The sequence below is a fragment of the Arachis stenosperma genome, chromosome 5 (genome assembly GCF_014773155.1).
Source record: "Arachis stenosperma cultivar V10309 chromosome 5, arast.V10309.gnm1.PFL2, whole genome shotgun sequence".
Classification (NCBI taxonomy): Eukaryota; Viridiplantae; Streptophyta; class Magnoliopsida; order Fabales; family Fabaceae; genus Arachis; species Arachis stenosperma.
Genome location: NC_080381.1, coordinates 102,279,534 through 102,292,489, shown reverse-complemented (window position 1 = coordinate 102,292,489; position 12,956 = coordinate 102,279,534). Strand labels below are relative to the sequence as shown.

Here is a 12,956-nt window from a genome sequence, read left to right as displayed (position 1 = left end):
CTAGAATTGTACAATAACACCTTTTGTCTTTCAGTGAACTCCCTCCTTGCTATCTTTTGATCATGCCATCTTTTTGTGTTATCTTTGTAGATCTTTGCATTTTCATATGCTTGGTTCCTAAATTCTTCCAGCTCATTGAGTTGCCTCAGCCTCTTTTCTCCAGCAGCTCGCTCATTAAAGTTCAGTAGTTTTAGAGCCCAGAAGGCTCTATGCTCCAGTTCAACTGGCAAGTGGCAAGCCTTGCCAAATACTAGTTGGTATGGTGAAATCCCAATGGAGTTCTTGAAGGTTGTCCTATAGGCCCATAAAGCATCCTTTAGCTTCTTAGACCAGTCCTTCCTTGAGCTTCCAACAGTTTCTTCAGGAATCCTTTTTAGCTCCTTGTTGGAAATGTCTGCTTGCCCATTGGTCTGCGGATGATAAGAGGTTGCCACCTTGTGTTTGACTCCATATCTGAGAAGGAGTGTTTCCAGTTATTTATTGCAGAAATGTGTCCCTCCATCACTAATGAGTGCTCTGGAAACTCCAAACCTGCTGAAAATGTTCTTTCTTAAGAAGCTCATTACAACCTTGTTGTCATTTGTGGTGGTGGCAATAGCCTCTATCCACTTTGACACATAATCTACAGCCACAAGTATATAACTATTTGAGTAGGAGGATGAGAAAGGCCCCATGAAGTCAATCCCCCATACATCGAATAGTTCTAGCTCCATTATAAATCTCTGTGGCATCTCATTATTCCTGGGTAGATTACCAGCCCTTTGGCATTCATCACACCTTGACACCAAGTCCTTTGCATCCTTGAAAATGCTTGGCCAGTAGAATCCACATTGGAGCACCTTGGCTGTTATTCTTTCTCCACTAAAATGGCCTCCATATGCAGATTCATGACATTGCCAAAGCACCTCTTGTCCTTCTCCATGGGATATACACCTCCTCAAGATCCCATCAACACACTTTTTGAACAAATATGGCTCATCCCAGATATAGTATTTGGCATCTTTGATGAGCTTTCTTCTCATGTGTTTGTTGATGTTGGTTGGTAGTTCCCCAATGGCCTTGAAATTGGCTATGTCAGAAAACCAAGGGGTCTCTTGTATCATCATCAATTGCTCATCCGGGATGCTTTCATTCACTGCAAGATTGTATGCTCCTTCTTCTTCTTGTAGGATCCTTGAGAGGTGGTCAGCAACTTTGTTCTCTACTCCACTCCTATCCTTAATTTCGATGTCAAACTCTTGGAGTAGCAGCATCCATCTTATTAGCCTTGGCTTGGATTCTTGTTTGGTAAGCAAGTATTTGAGTGCTGCATGATCAGTGAATACAATTACTTTAGAACCAATGAGATATGATCTAAATTTATCAAAAGCAAAGACAATGGCAAGTAATTCCTTCTCTGTAGTGGTGTAGTTCCTTTGATTCTCATTAAGGACCTTGCTGGCATAATAAATGACATGCACGAATTTATCCTTCCTCTATCCTAAAACAGCACCCACAGCAAAATCTGATGCATCACACATCAACTCAAAGGGTAGATCCCAACATGGTGGTGCTATGATAGGTGCAGAGGAAAGTTTGTTCTTAAGCTCCTCAAATGCTAACATGCATTCATTATAAAAACGAAAGGCACATTAGAGACAAGTAGGTTGCTCAATGGCTTGGCAACCTTAGAAAAGTCTGTAATAAACCTCCTATAGAAACCAGCATGTCCCAAAAAGCTTCTAATTGCTTTGACATTGCAAGGTGGAGGTAACTTTTCAATCACCTCTACCTTTGTTCTGTCCACTTCTATGCCTTCTTTGAGATTTTATGACCAATGACCACTCCTTCCGTAACCATGAAATGGCATTTTTCCGAGTTTAAAACAAGGTTGGTCTCCTGGCATCTCTTTAGCACCAGGGCTAAATGATGCAAGCAATCAGAATATGTGTTACCAAATATAGAGAAGTCATCCATAAACACCTCAATAAACCTCTCAGTCATGTTTGAAAATATGGAAAGCATGTACCTTTGGAATGTTGCAGGTGCATCCTCCTGTAAGCAAAAACACCATATAGACAAGTAAATGAAGTTTTCTCTTGGTCCTTTGGGTCTACAACTATTTGGTTGTAACCCGAATAACCGTCAAGAAAGCAGTAGTATTCATGTCTAGCCAGCCTCTCAAGCATTTGGTCCATGAATGGTAGGGGAAAGTGGTTCTTCCTGGTGGCTTCATTGAGCTTTCTGTAGTCGATGCACATGCCCCAACCAGTCATTGTTCTTGTTGGTATCAGCTCATTCTTCTTATTTGGTACAGCAGTGATTCCTCCTTTCTTTGGGACTACTTGTACCGGGCTTACCCAAGGGCTGTCTGAGATGGGGTAGATCATCCCAGCTTGCCACAACTTCAACACTTTCTTTTGGACTACCTCATTTATGGTTGGATTCAACCTTTTTTGTTGTTTCCTTGAGGGCTTAGCACCCTCCTCAAGTAGGATCTTGTGCATACACATTGAAGGGCTGATCCCTTTTAAGTTTGTGAGTGTCCAGCTTATAGCATCCTTGTGTTATTTCAGCACTTGGATGAGCTCCTCTTCTTGCTCCTTACTCAAACATGAGTTGATGATCTCTGGGTAGGTGCTATTGTCACCTAGATCACTATAAAAAATGAAGTTTAAAATGGCATTTATATTATGGCGGTTCTTTAAAACTGCCGTAATATTTAAATATTATGGCATCTTATAATGCTGCCATAATTAATTTGAATAAAATAGCAATTTTTGATAATTTTGGCGGTTGAAACCGCCATTATCAGAGCACAATGTAAAAAAAATAAGGCCCAAACGAAGGAAAATTGAAAAGCAAGGAAAACCCAAATATCTTAAATCCAATCCCCAACAAGGAAAACCCTAACATGCGTTGCCACCACAGTCAAATCCAAAAACGACGATCTGTGCTCTGCTCCAGCAACATTCTGCACGAGGGACTGCTCCGACAACGATCTGCTCTATCGAATGCTCCGGCGATGATCTGCTCCAGCGAATGAACCGGCGACGATCTGCTCCGGCGATGATCTGCTCCAGCGAATGCTCCGGCAACGATTTTCTCAGCGTTCTCCTCCGACGAGATTTTGTGCTGTGAACTGAAACGCTGTCTCCAGCGACGATCTCCTCTGGCGGCGCGTTCTCCTCCTTCAGCAAGCTTCTATGATTTGGATTTGATATAAAGATTGTCACTCATCTCATTGCCGTCATTCATCTCTGTGCCATCGCAAGCAACACCGTTTTCAATTTGGCTCATCTCCTCGCCATGGCAAGCAACGCCGTTGTTGCTGCCTTTAGCAGGCTTCTAAAGTTTGGTTTCGCAATCCTATCACTTCTAATAGGTAACTCTTCGTTCTTTTAGATCTACTTCATGCTCTAGTAGGAAGAAACAAAGAATGCTGGTTCTGTTTTTATTATTGTATTTTTAACTTTCATTGATCTTTTGTGATGTTGTTGTTGTTAGCTTGTTACTGCTGCATTTTCTGTTGTGTTGTTATTTTTTTGCTTTTGATTTTATTTGGTTTGAGACCTAATCTGTTTTATTGAACTGATTTATTTGCATCATTTGTTCGAAATTAGTACAAAACATGGCATGTGTGTATTTTCTGATGTAAGTGTTTGAATGATGGATAAATGCAATAATGAAGAGACACAAAGCACTGCTAATCTGTTCCATGAATGTTGTGCTAATGTTTGAATGATGTAAGTGTGTATTTTGGCTTTCAATTTTTAATTTTCTTGCTGATGCAGAGGTATATAAAAGATCATAAAGGTGTTTGAACAATTTTTCTTCTGGATTGGAAGCTTTTGCCCCTCAGAAATTCTAAAGGTGATGCTTACTATCTAGTTAAATAAAAGATGTTGAGAAAAAGCTTCCTCATTGTGAATGAGAGCACCAGCTTTGCATGTAAATGGTGATATGATGCATTATTAATAATTAAAAAAAAAACTGTTTTGATTGCAGATTCTGGTCCCTAGGATTGTGATGAGCGGATAATTTGTACACTTTTTGGCATTGTTTTTAGTATGTTTTTAGTATGATCTAGTTAGTTTTTAGTATATTTTTATTAGTTTTTAGTTAAAATTCACTTTTCTGGACTTTACTATGAGTTTGTGTGTTTTTCTGTGATTTCAGGTATTTTCTGGCTGAAATTGAGGGACCTGAGCAAAAATCTAATTCAGAGACCAAAAAGGACTGCAGATGCTGTTGGATTCTGACCTCCCTGCACTCAAAGTGAATTTTCTGGAGCTACAGAAGCCCAATTGGCGCGCTCTCAACGGCGTTGGAAAGTAGACATTCTGGGCTTTCCAGCAATATATGATAGTCCATACTTTGCCAAAGATTTGATGGCCCAAACCGGCGTTCAAAGTCACCCCAAGAAATCCCAGCGTTAAACGCTGGAACTGGCACCCAAATGGGAGTTAAACGCCCAAACTGGCACCAAAGCTGGCGTTTAACTCCAAGAAGAGTCTCTGCACGAAAAATGCTTCATTGCTCAGCCCAAGCACACACCAAGTGGGCCCGGAAGTGGATTTTTATGTCATTTACTCATTTCTGTACACCTGAGGCTACTAGTTTTCTATAAGTAGGACCTTTTACTATTGTATTAAGAATCTTCGGATCTTTGGAACCTTTTTCTTTAGATCTTTTGATCACTTTGGGAGGCTGGCCATTCGGCCATGCCTAAACCTTATGCTTATGTATTTTCAACGGTGGAGTTTCTACACACCATAGATTAAGGTGTGGAGCTCTGCTGTACCTCGAGTATTAATGCAATTACTATTGTTCTTCCATTCAATTTCGCTTGTTCTTTGTCCAAGATATCACTTGTTCTTCAACTTAATGAAGGTGATGATTGTCATGAATCATCACCATTCTCACTCATGAACAAGGTGACTGACAACCATTCTTGTTCTACAAGCATCTGAGGCTTAGTGAATATCTCTTGGATTCCTGATAACACGATGCATGGTTGATCGCCTGACAACCGAGTGCTCGCCTGACAAACGAGCCAGCCATTCCGTGAGATCAGAGTCTTCGTGGTATAGGCGAGAACTGATGGCAGCATTCAAGAGAATCCGGAAGGTCTAACCTTGTCTGTGGTATTCTGAGTAGGATTCAATGACTGAATGACTGTGACGTGCTTCAAACTCCTGAGGGCGGGGCGTTAGTGACAGACGCAAAAGAATCACTGGATTCTATTCCGGCCTGATTGAGAACCGACAGATGAATTCCGCTATGCTGTGACAGAGCATATGCAATCGCTTTCACTGAGAGGATGGGAGGTAGCCACTGACAATGGTGAAACCCTTGCTTAAGCTTGCCATGGAAAGGAGTAAGAAGGATTGGATGAAGGCAGTAGGAAAGCAGAGAGACGGAAGGGAAGGCATCTTCATGCGCTTATCTGAAGTTCCTACCAATGAATTACATAAGTATCACTATCTTTATCTTTTATGTTATTTTCGTTCATCATCATATACATTTGAGTTTGCCTGACTAAGATTTACAAGATGACCATAGCTTGCTTCAATACTAACAATCTCCGTGGGATCGACCCTTACTCACGTAAGGTATTACTTGGACGACCCAGTGCACTTGCTGGTTAGTTGTGCGAAGTTGTGTAATGCCATGGTATTGAGCTACCACGTTTGTGGAGCCATTACCGGGGATTATGAGAGTTGTGAAAAAAGTATTGTTCACAATTTCGCGCACCAAGTTTTTGGCGCCGTTGCCGGGGATTGTTCAAGTTTTGAGCAAGCTTTTGGTAACAATGCCTGGGATTGTTCTAGTTTGGACAACTGACGGTTCATCTTGTTGCTTAGATTAGGTATTTATTTTTTTCGAAATTCTTGAAGATGAATTCTAGAGTTTCATGATGATTTGTTGAAATCTGGCTGGCTGAGAAGCCATGTCTAATCTGATTGGACCGAGGTTTCAACTTATCACCACAAGAGCTTGTTGATTTTCATCAATTTTGCTTTTGGAGCAGTGATCTGCTAAGGCTTGGCTGACCTTTGGTCATGTCTAGTGTTTTGGACCGAAGCTTTCTTTGAAAGCTTGGCTGGCTGTGAAGCCATGTCTAATTCCTGGACCGGAGTCTTAGACTAGCATTGCACTGATTCCTGGAATTCTCATTAAGAATTTTGATATCTTTCCCCACTTAATCTTCGAAAAACACAAAAAAATTACAAAATCATAAAATTCAAAAATATTTCTTGTTTGAGTCTAGTGTCTCATCTTAAGTTTGGTGTCAATTGCATGCATTCATATGTCTTAGTGATCTTCAAGATGTTCTTGATGATTTACTTGTTCTGATCTTTGAATTCTATTGACTTGAGTGTCTTGTGTGTCTCATGAGCATTTTCATTTTTGTTAGGGTCAGTAGTATACAAACTGCTAAGTTTGGTGTCTTGCATGCATTGTTGTTTGATTCTAGTTGCATTTTGATTATTAAAAATCCAAAAATATTTTTAATTTGTGTCTTTTCAAGTCAATGATACAAAGAGTTGAAGATTCAGAACATACTGCAGAGGAATTATACAGAAAAAGCTGAGCATTCAAAAATGCCCAGGGAAGAAGACAGACTGGCGTTTAAACGCCAGCCAGGGTACCTGGTTGGGCGTTTAACGCCCAAAGAGGTAGCATTTTGGGCGTTAAACGCCAGAATGTATACCATTCTGGGCGTTTAACGCCAGGATGGTGCTAGGGGGAAGATTTTGTTTTCAAAATCAATTTTTTTTCAAGTTTTCAAAGTTTTTCAAAATCAAATCTTTTTCAAATCATATCTTTTCAATCAAATGTTTTCAAAATCAATTTCTTTTCTTTTTCAAAGATACTTCCTAACAATTAATGATTTGATTGAACATTTTAAGTATGTTGCCTTTTCTGTTGAGAAAGGTTTAATGTTTGAATCATATCTTTTCTTGTTAGGCAAGTCACTAATTTCCAAAATCAAATCTTTTAAAATTATTTTCAAAACATATCTTTTAAAATTGTTTTCAAATCATATCTTCTCAATCAAATTTTTTTTACCAATCATATCTTCTCAACCACATCTTTTTCAAAATAGTTTTCAATCAAATCTTTTTAACTTCTAATTTCAAAATCTTTTTCAAAAAAATCACTTGATTTCTCTTTTCCACTTTCAATTTTCGAAAATTATCAATCAATTTTTCAAAATGTTTTCAAAATCTTCTTAATTTAATTTTCGAAAATCCACTTCCCTCTCTCTCACATCCTTCTATTTATGGAGTACTACTCCTTCTTAATGCACAATTCGAACTCTATCTCATCAAGTTCGAATTCTTCTACCTTCTTTCTTCTATTTTTCTTTTCCTCTGACACCTCAAGGAATCTCTATACTGTGACATAGAGGATTCCACATTTTCTTTTTCTCTTCTCTTTCATATGAGCAGGAGCAGAGACAAAGGCATTCTTGTTGAAGCTGACCCTGAACCTGAGAGGACCTTGAAGCGGAAGCTAAGAGAAGCTAAAGCACAACTCTCTTTAGAGGACCTGACCGAATTCTTCAAAGAAGAAGAACACATGGCAGCCGAAAACAACAACAATGCCAACAATACAAGGAAGGTGCTGGGTGACTTCACTGCACCTACTCCTGATTTCTATGGGAGAAGCATCTCTATCCCTGCCATTGGAGCAAACAACTTTGAGCTTAAGCCTCAATTAGTTTCTCTAATGCAACAGAATTGCAAGTTCCATGGACTTCCAATGGAAGATCCTCATCAGTTCTTAGCTGAATTCTTGCAAATCTGTGACACAGTCAAGACTAATGGGGTTGACCCTGAGGTCTATAGACTGATGCTATTCCCTTTTGCTGTAAGAGACAGAGCTAGAATATAGTTGGATTCTCAACCTAAAGAAAGCCTGGACTCTTGGGAAAAGCTAGTCAATGCCTTCTTGGCAAAGTTCTTTCCACCTCAAAGATGGAGTAAGCTTATAGTGGAAGTCCAAACCTTCAGACAGAAGGATGGAGAATCCCTCTATGAAGCTTGGGAAAGATACAAACAATTAATCAGAAAATGTCCCTCAGACATGATTTCTGAATGGAGCATCATAGGTATTTTCTATGATGGTCTCTCTGAACTATCCAAGATGTCTTTGGATAGCTCTGCTGGAGGATCTCTTCATCTGAAGAAGACGCCTACAGAGGCTCAGGAACTAATTGAAATGGTTGCAAATAACCAATTCATGTACACTTCTGAAAGGAATCCTGTGAACAATGGGACTAGTCAGAAGAAAGGAGTTCTTGAGATTGACACTCTGAATGCCATACTGGCTCAGAACAAGATATTGACTCAACAAGTCAATTTGATTTCTCAAAGTCTGTCTGGAATGCAGAATGCACCTGGCAGTACTAAGGAAGCTTCATCTGAGGAAGAAGCTTATGATCCTGAGAATCCTTCAATGGAAGAGGTGAATTACCTAGGAGAACCCTATGGAAACACCTACAATTCTTCATGGAGAAATCACCCAAATTTCTCATGGAAGAATCAAGAGAGACCTCTACAAGGTTTCAATAACAATAATGGTGGAAGAAACAGGTTTAGCAATGGCAAGCCTTTTCCATCATCTTCTCAGCAACAGACAGAGAGTTCTAAGCAGAGTACTTCTGACTTAGCAACAATGGTCTCTGATCTAATAAAGACCACTCAAAGTTTCATGACTGAAACAAGGTCCTCCATTAGGAATTTGGAAGGACAAGTGGGTCAGCTGAGTAAGAAAGTTACTGAACTTCCTCCTAGTACTCTCCCAAGTAATACAGAAGAAAATCCAAAAGGAGAGTGCAAGGCTATCAACATGGCCGAATTCTGGAAGGAAGAAGAGGCAGAGGACGCCACTGAGGAAGACCTCACTGGACGTCCACTGGCCTCTAATGAGTTCCCCAATGAGGAACCATGGGAATCTGAGGCTCAAGATGAGACCATAGAGATTCCATTGGACTTACTTCTGCCATTCATGAGCTCTGATGAGTATTCTTCCTCTGAAGAGGATAAGTATATCACTGAAGAGCAAGTTGCTAAATACCTTGGAGCAATCATGAAGCTAAATGCATGACAAGTTATTTGGAAATGAGACTTGGGAGGATGAACCCCTTTGCTCACCAAAGAACTGGATGACTTGTCTAGGCAGAAACTGCCTCAAAAGAGGCAGGATCCTGGGAAGTTTTCTATACCTTGTACCATAGGCACCATGACCTTCAAGAAGGCCTTGTGTGACTTAGGGTCAAGTGTAAACCTCATGCCCCTATCTGTAATGGAAAAATTAGGGATCTTTGAGGTGCAAGCTGCAAGAATCTCATTAGAGATGGCAGACAATTCAAGAAAACAAGCTCATGGACTTGTAGAGAATGTTTTGGTGAAGATTGAAGACCATTACATCCCTACTGATTTCATAGTCCTAGAGACTGGGAAATGCATGGATGAATCTATCATCCTTGGCAGACCCTTCCTAGCCACAGCAAAGGCTATGATTGATGTTGATAGAGGAGAGTTGATCATTCAAGTGAATGAAGAATCCTTGGTGTTTAAAGCCCAAGGACATCCCTCTGTCACCATGGAGAAGAAGCATGAAGAGCTTCTCTCAAAATAGAGCCAAGCAGAGCCCCCACAGTCAAACTCTAAGTTTGGTATTGGGAGGCCACAACCAAACTCTAAGTTTGGTGTTGGGAGGTTCCAACACGGCTCTGAACATCTGTGAGGCTCCATGAGAAGTCCTCTGTCAAGCTAATGACATTAAAGAAGCGCTTGTTGGGAGGCAACCCAATGTTTTATAGTTAATTATTTTCTTTTGTTAGTTTATCTTTTTTTTGTAGGTTGATGATCATAAGAAGTCACAAAAACAATGAAAAAAGCAAAAACAGAATGAAAAACAGGAAGAAAAACAGCACACCCTAGAGGAAGAAGCTGCTGGCGTTTAAACGCCAGTAAGCCTAGCAGTTGGGCGTTTAACGCCCAGTCTGGCACCATTCTGGGCGTTTAACACCAGAAAGGGGCACCAGACTGGCGTTAAATGCCAGAAAAGGGCTAGAACCTGGCGTTAAACGCCAGGAATGGGCACCAGCCCGGCGTTTAACGCCAGAAATGGCTCAAAACGTGAATTTTGATGCCATTTGGTGCAGGGATGACTTTTCCTTGACACCACAGGATCTGTGGACCCCACAGGACCCACACCCACCCCACCATCACTCTCTCTCTTCTTCCCCCATTCACCAATCACCTCAACACCTCTTCCCCAAAAACCCTTCACCTATCAAATCCCATCTTTCTCTTCACCACTCACATCCATCCTTCATAAATCCCCACCAACCTCACCCTTCAAATTCAAACCACTTTCCCTCCCAAACCCACCCATAATGGCCGAACCATTACCCCCCCTCTCTCCTATATATACCCTTCTTCAACCCTTCATTTTCACACAACCTAAACACCACTTCTCCCCTCTTTGGCCGAATACACCACCATCTCCCTCTTCCTCATTTCTTCTTCTTCTACTCTCTTCTTTCTTCTTTTGCTCGAAGACGAGCAAACATTTTAAGTTTGGTGTGGTAAAAGCGTTGCTTTTTCATTTTTCCATAACCATTATGGCATCCAAGGCCGGAGAAACCTCTAGAAAGAGGAAAGGGAAGGCAAAAGCTTCCACCTCCGAGTCATGGGAGATGGATAGATTCCTCTCAAGGGTGCATCAAGTCCACTTCTATGAAGTTGTGGCCTTGAAGAAGGTGATCCCCGAGGTCCCCTTTTCACTCAAAAAGGGTGAATATCCGGAGATCCGACATGAGATCCGAAGAAGAGGTTGGGAAGTTCTTACCAACCCCATTCAACAAGTCGGAATCTTGATGGTTCAAGAGTTCTATGCCAATTGATGGATCACCAAGAACCATGACCAAAGTGTGAACCCGAATCCAAAGAATTATCTCACTATGGTTCGGGGGAAATACTTGGATTTTAGTCCGGAGAGTGTGAGGGTGGCGTTCAACTTGCCTATGATGCAAGGAGATGAGCATCCTTATACAAGAAGGGTCAACTTTGATCAAAGGTTGGACCAAGTCCTCACAATCATATGTGAAGAGGGCGCACAATGGAAGCAAGATTCAAGAGGAAAGCCGGTTCAATTGAGAAGGCATGACCTCAAGCCCGTGGCTAGAGGATGGTTAGAGTTCATACAACGCTCAATCATTCCCACTAGCAACCGGTCCGAAGTTACCATAGACCGGGCTATCATGATCCATAGCATCATGATTGGAGAAGAAATAGAGGTTCATGAGGTTATAGCCCAAGAACTCTATAAGGTGGCGGACAAGACCTCCACCTTGGCAAGGTTAGCCTTTCCTCATCTCATCTGTCACCTCTGTTATTCAGTTGGAGTTGACATAGAGGGAGACATCTCCATTGATGAGGACAAGCCCATCACCAAGAAAAGGATGGAGTACACAAGAGATCCCACTCATCATGAGATCCCTGAGATTCCTCAAGGGATGCACTTTCCTCCACAAAACTATTGGGAGCAACTAAACACCTCCCTAGGAGAGTTGAGTTCCAACATAGGACAACTAAGGGTGGAGCATCAAGAACACTCCATCATCCTTCATGAAATTAGAGAAGACCAAAGAATCATGAGGGAGGAGCAACAAAGACAAGGAAGAGACATTGAGGAGCTCAAGCACTCCATAGGACCTTCAAGAGGAAGGAAGAGCCGCCATCAATAAGGTGGACCCGTTCTTTGATTTCCTTGTTCTTTATTCTTCTGTTTTTCGAAAATTATGCTTATGTTTATCCATGTTTGTGTCTTGTGATCATTAGTGTCTTAGTGTCTATGCCTTAAAGTTATGAATGTCCTATGAATCCATCACCTTTCTTGAATAAAAACGTGCTTAAATTGAAAAGGAAAGAATTGCATGAATTCTGAATTTTATAATAGTTTAATTAATTTGATGTGGTGGCAATACTTTTGTTCTCTGAATGTATGCTTAAACAGTGCATATGTCTTTTGAATTTGTGATTCATGAATGTTGGCTCTTGAAAGAATGATGAAAAAGGAGACATGTTACTGAGGATCTGAAAAATCATTAAAAATGATTCTTGAAGCAAGAAAAAGCAGTAAAAAAAAAAGGACCGAAAAAAAAACGAAAAAGAAGGAGAAAAAGAAAGAAAAAGAAAGAATAAAGTTGTGATCCAAGGCAAAAAGAGTGTGCTTAAGAACCCTGGACACCTCTAATTGGGGACTCTAGCAAAGCTGAGTCACAATCTGAAAAGGTTCACCCAATTATGTGTCTGTGGCATGTATGTATCCGGTGGTAATATTGGAAGACAGAGTGCTTTGGGCCACAGCCAAGACTCAATAAATAGCTATGTTCAAGAATCATCATACTTTACTAGGAGAATCATTAACACTATCTGGATTCTAAGTTCCTAAAGAAGCCAATCATTCTGAATTTCAAGGGATAGAGTGAGATGCCAAAACTATTCAGAGGCAAAAAGTTAAAAGCCCCGCTCATCTAATTAATACTGATCTTCATAGATGTTTTTGGAGTTCATTGCATATTCTCTTCTTTTTATCTTATTTGATCTTCAGTTGCTTGGGGACAAGCAACAATTTAAGTTTGGTGTTGTGATGAGCGGATAATTTGTACACTTTTTGGCATTGTTTTTAGTATGTTTTTAGTATGATCTAGTTAGTTTTTAGTATATTTTTATTAGTTTTTAGTTAAAATTCACTTTTCTGGACTTTACTATGAGTTTGTGTGTTTTTCTGTGATTTCAGGTATTTTCTGGCTGAAATTGAGGGACCTGAGCAAAAATCTAATTCAGAGACCAAAAAGGACTGCAGATGCTGTTGGATTCTGACCTCCCTACACTCGAAGTGGATTTTCTGGAGCTACAAAAGCCCAATTGGCGCGCTCTCAACGGCGTTGG

At 40.6% G+C, this 12,956-nt stretch overlaps 1 non-coding gene across 1 annotated transcript; it reads right to left on the bottom strand.

Annotated features, from left to right (window-relative positions):
• Positions 1-7,974: 7,974 nt before the first annotated feature.
• LOC130984371 (small nucleolar RNA R71) lies at positions 7,975-8,083 on the bottom strand. Its single transcript, XR_009088310.1, has one exon. It is a non-coding gene; the product is annotated as a small nucleolar RNA R71 (small nucleolar RNA).
• Between the last annotated feature and the right edge of the window lie 4,873 nt (positions 8,084-12,956).